This window comes from Apium graveolens, chromosome 4 (assembly GCF_009905375.1).
Source record: "Apium graveolens cultivar Ventura chromosome 4, ASM990537v1, whole genome shotgun sequence".
In the NCBI taxonomy this organism is placed as follows: domain Eukaryota; kingdom Viridiplantae; phylum Streptophyta; class Magnoliopsida; order Apiales; family Apiaceae; genus Apium; species Apium graveolens.
In genome coordinates, this window is record NC_133650.1 from 190,880,326 (window position 1) to 190,885,752 (window position 5,427).

The window sequence follows — 5,427 nt, forward strand, 5'->3', positions numbered from 1 at the left end:
GTTGGGTAAAAGAGGAAGTTTGGATTATACTAAAGCTAAATGCTTGTTATTACTGTTATTATTGTCTGGTTTGGTTGATTAGGTTGCAAATGAAAAATGGTTAATGGTAACGCTTTATTTTGTGGTTAAGTGTTACAATTTACATATAGATGGCAGTTGCACAATGCAGAGAATTCGTTTATAGCGTCTACTGCTAATGATTCTCGTCTAGATAAATAAATGGTTTTCAAGTAATTGGTTTTGACGTTATTCATGGTCTCCGAATCAGTCATCCTATTTCTAGGCCATGTTAAATAATTAGGTCCGTTAAACTTGAGTATACACCTGCGACGAGATTATCCTATTCCTCTTCCAGTGTGGTAGTACTGCTAGCTTACTTGCTGAATCAGGCTATTAATTTTCCTATCGATGTACTATCTATTGACAATGTTTAGTTCAAGACTTGTAAACCGGCTTCCCAGCAAGTCAGCGATTGGATTATAGCCTGTTATTGAACAAACAACAGTATGTGACGTCTTAGCCAGCAAGTGGTACCCTGATTCTCAGGTAATCTTAACCAATAGACTCTATTAATCACGTGAGTAGGTTCCAACTATCCCTAATTCTGAGGACAAGGAAGAGTATTTTAAGTCTTGTGATTTTACAGTCCGTTTAAAATTTAATTAGCCAAGTGGTCCAGATTCTAAAAAAATGTTGTTCATAAAATAATTATTTGCTTAGTGGATGAAATCTTTCTTGCTAGTCAATGTTAATTCTTAAGTTCGCCTCTTAGTATCAAGAGAAAGGACAAATAGTCCTCAATGTTAATATCAGTACATACCATTGTCTGCACATTCTGTAATGGATTTAGTTATTACTCAAACGATTGACACCGGCTAGCAAACAAGACACCAGCTAACAACAAAGATGATACTGATTTTATAAATGAAAGAAAAATATTGTTTGATTATATGGTAAAACAAGTACAAAATGATTAACAAGTACAAAATGATTAACTGGACTTTCGAGATGCCAGCCTCTCCCAACCCTTAATTTCAGATACAAGATAATCGATACCCCTTTCCTCTTCCTCTCTACCCTAATACAACCAGCTATTAGTTAAATGACTCTTTCGTCCTTGGGCCTGCTACGTCTACAGACCTTAGTTACTGGGCTTTGGGCCTGGTGTATGACACATTCATATGTTCTGGCCTTAGATGTTAGATCACTCTAATTAGTAAATTTATATATTTCTTCACATAAATCAGATTACATCTATCTAAAAATCTAAGGTTGTGTTCATTTGGGTGGAATGAAATGAGAAATTGTAAATAAGTCTAGGTGGAATATAAGGAAAAAAGTTGTGTGAGGAAAATGATAGGGCATGAAATTTTCTAAGATTGGGAATAATCTGACTAGGAGAAAGTTATGTAAATTCTTTTCCAGAAGGAAACTTTTTTGGTTTAGCATCATAATGTATTACTCTGGGCACTGCCTTTAATTTGGAAAATATGCTGATTTTCTGCTATATTTTGTTCCTCAGGTTGTAGTCTTATGCAACAACTCATCAGCCATGCAACTCGACCCCTGAATATTTTAAGTTGTAACTGGCTAGGTATAATTGTTTCAGTCGAAAGTGTACCTAGCTCTACAGCAAGTTACATTATCAGTGTGCATAAAGTATTGAAAGTTGCAGAGAATTATAAGCCAAAACTTGAGCAAATGTTCAAGAAATTTTTTCACCTGCACTGGTTTTAGAAAGCTACTTGCCGAAGATGGTACTCTGGTCTCTAGCATTATATATTGTTTTAATTATAGTGTAGGTTGTTTACATTAGTTTGTACTTGCTAGTTTTATCGGTAAATTATACGTTACTAAATTCATTCTTTGATGATGAATGACTGGGATATGCCCCTTTTAAATTTTGTAAGAAGTTTTGTTTTCATTATAATGTAGGTTGTTTTAATTATTGTGTATGTTATTAAATTTGTAAGAAGTTTAGTCTATAAAATATTATTATTTAGCAAAAAATAAACTTTTATAAAATATAAAATTTGAATCATGTACACGAATAGAACGAATAGAACAATAGTGATAAACAAAATATTAAGAAGACTTCTTCATTTTAGTAAAGAAATTTTTATATCTTTTGCGCAAGTATATATACAAAATTTATATCAAAATAATCTTATGAACAAATTCTATTAGATTTAAAAGAGTATAGTATTATTTTTATAATAATATTGTTTTTTAATTTAATAACAAATTTTGAAAAATTAGTAACTTTTTAAAATAATTAAAAATAAATTAAAGATTTTAAATAATTTTCTTTATTAAATTTGAAATACATGTTAAACAATATAAAAATTAACATTACTTCTATCCCTTCATCAAAATAAGGCTTTAACCCCTCCATTCTCAACCCCGGTATCCAAACAAGGTGGAGGTTCAACCCAGCCTAACCCACACCCACCTAATCCAACCCAACTCAACCCCTCCCTTCACAACCTTGGATTGGGGGTTAAAGAGTGAGGTGTTGGATCATGTTGTGCTATGCTGGGTTGAGTTGGGTTAGACTAGGTTAAACTCTTACCTTATTGGATGTAGGGGTTGGTTAAGCAGGGATTCTATCCTTACCATGTTTGGTTTGAGACTTGGGGAAACCAGAAAGGTTAATTTTATCATGCTTGAAATATTTTTAAAAAATTACAAAAAATGAAAAAATTGATTAATTAAAATCAATGAATTAAGCAAATCTTCGTTATGAGAGACTTTATTGGACTAATAAGAACTTTTCATACTGCATAAAAGTAATAAGAAGTTAAGAATTAATTAAGCAAAAAAAAGAGAAGAAATTAAGAACTAAACTCTCAAATTATTCTCTTATTTCCAAAATGTAGCATTCAGTATACAACAACAGCTGTTACCCATTATTTGCAAGTATGTATCCAAAAGTTTATCTATTTTTTAAAAAAGGCTTGTAAAAATTAAATGTAAGCAGATGCACATTTTCTATTCATCTTATATATAGATAAGAAGCTTGGAAAATTTGGCAAAAGAAACAAAAGATGATCATCTCCCCACAGATAAAGATCACCAGAGTACAAAAGTTCACTGTTCATGCATGAAATTTAAAATCCCTGAAGAACATGACCGGATTTCGAGACCAGATGATAAAATCTAAAATAAAAATCACTTGTCATACTTTTGATAAACAAGTCAGACAAGTTGAAAGAATCGTATATGTTGAGGCAGAATATTCTCCAGCTATCTTTGCAACACTGGAGTGTTGGACCCTGAAGCATCTTCGGATGATGCCAGATACCAATCTTCAGTTTCTAAAGTGTATTAAGAGCTGAACACAGAAGTCTATGCAAAACCGATCTTTATGTACTTGATGAAAAAATAAACATTAATCTTAATGCTCCACAAGGAGAACATTATGAAATTACACCAGAAGTCCTGCTAGATGAACTTTAGCATGTTATTCTCAACAAAAATTAAATGAGAAATTTTCTGATACATCATCTAATTTGCAGTAATGGCCCATCCCAAAGGATGGGTTTTCAAATAAAGAGTGTATCAACAAACATAATAAGGTCGTCTTTTAAAAATTAAGGTTTTAGGAGAGTTGATAACATAACTCGGCACATTCACCCAAATCTGAATGAAAAATTCGATCTTATAAAAATCTAACTTATGTCTGCAAATTCTGTCATTCAAATATATATATATGAATTATAATTATTCAGAGAGTGAGAAGATAATTACCTGTAGGACTGAAGAATAGGAGAAGTGCAAGCTAAGCAGTTAAACCGTTCAATAATCTGACAAAAGAACAAAATTACTAATTAAAATTATTAACTAACTTTGCGTGCATAGTGAATGCAAATAAATCTCTATGCATATGCATCATTAGTAAAGACTTGAAAGAGAAATAAGCTCTAACACTTCTACATTGCTAAAATCCTACAACAATGAATCATTTTATATTTTAATATGTTCTAAACCGGAATAACGTGAAATGTGTTATACATTGAGTACTACGATACTACGTATTAAGACCCAAACACTTCTGTGTTTTTTTGTCCAAGAAATCTATTAAAATCCAAAATCCGGTATATAGAACCTTCTATTTAGATTTTAGTAATTTCATCCCCTAATTATGTATAAACATTGCAACACAAACATTTATATAGTTTTAATATATGGGTGTTTGTAAAAGCTAGCTACTAACAAGTAAATAGATAAGAATGCTTGACATATATGCTTATATCCATTTTAGACAAAATGTGTTGTTCTATATTTTTCGAAACAACAAGAACTCGAAAAAATCCAAGTCTTATCCACTAAAACTGACTAAACTTACACTATGAACTACCAAAATTTAACAAAACTAGAAAAAACTTTCTATCATTTTCTTAAGAAATAACTTAACAAGTTCACACAAATTTCAGCATCTATACAAAAGTGCACAACCTACTTGATCAAAGATAATAACATCCAATCTAGCCTTCTCGGAACCAGACGTGACCAGATTTGCATATGCTTACAAATTTTACAATAATCAAAATTCATACACCATATCTGTAAATCCTTGCAATCAACGAACAATAATAACAAAATGCTAATCATTATGAATCAGTTGACTACATATAGAGAGGGGAGAGAGAGAGGGTGAAAGAGAGAGATTGTAAGAGAGGCCGAAAGGGCGAGAGAGAGATACTGGGAGATAGAGAGAGACAGCGAGAGAAGGCGAGAAAAAGAGAGAGATGATATACCTTCGAGAAGTTCACGTCGGACAGTAGCGGAGCAGAAGCAGAGCGAATATAATTTGGGGAAGGAAAATGAAGCTAACACCCCGATTTGGGGTGTTGGAAATACTGGATTTATTATAAGATCTGAACCCTCTACAATCCCTTCAAAAACCCCACAAAACCCAACCCTCTGGATTTTTTTCCCAAATGAAGTTTTGCTAAAACCCATCCCAACCCGGCCCCCCTAAACCCCCGATCCAAACGGGCCCTTAATGGGATACCAATAAGTAGTACCTTGAATAAAAATGGATCATTTCGTCCAATTCTGTAAAGTACACTAATTACAACTATCTCATTGGTGTCAACATTTACATGGACTGCATATCGCTCCAACTCGTATCTTTACATTAATATGTTGAATTCAGAGATCATATAAACTAGACTTAGATAAAGTATGAGCTAGGAACCTCTTGCCATGGACGGTGTACTCGGAAGGTGAATGCCGATGAACTTGTTGGAGTTGGTATTGGATGTCAATTGATCCTGCATCACCCTTCCATTCAAGCTGTAGTTTCAGGTACCATCACACAAGTATTAATTTTAGAACCCTATGCATGCAGTTTAATCCAATTGAAAGTATCAATGTAACCCTTTACAGCCAACCAAAAATAAATCTTTATACAAACAATCT

The 5,427-nt window shown here is 32.8% G+C and overlaps 1 long non-coding RNA gene across 1 annotated transcript; it reads right to left on the reverse strand.

Moving 5' to 3' along the window:
- Positions 1–3,080: 3,080 nt before the first annotated feature.
- LOC141720506 (uncharacterized) lies at positions 3,081–5,197 on the reverse strand. The gene is made up of 3 exons (XR_012574404.1): positions 4,761–5,197; positions 3,751–3,806; positions 3,081–3,441 (listed from the first exon to the last, which is right to left on the reverse strand). It is a non-coding gene; the product is annotated as an uncharacterized LOC141720506 (long non-coding RNA).
- Between the last annotated feature and the right edge of the window lie 230 nt (positions 5,198–5,427).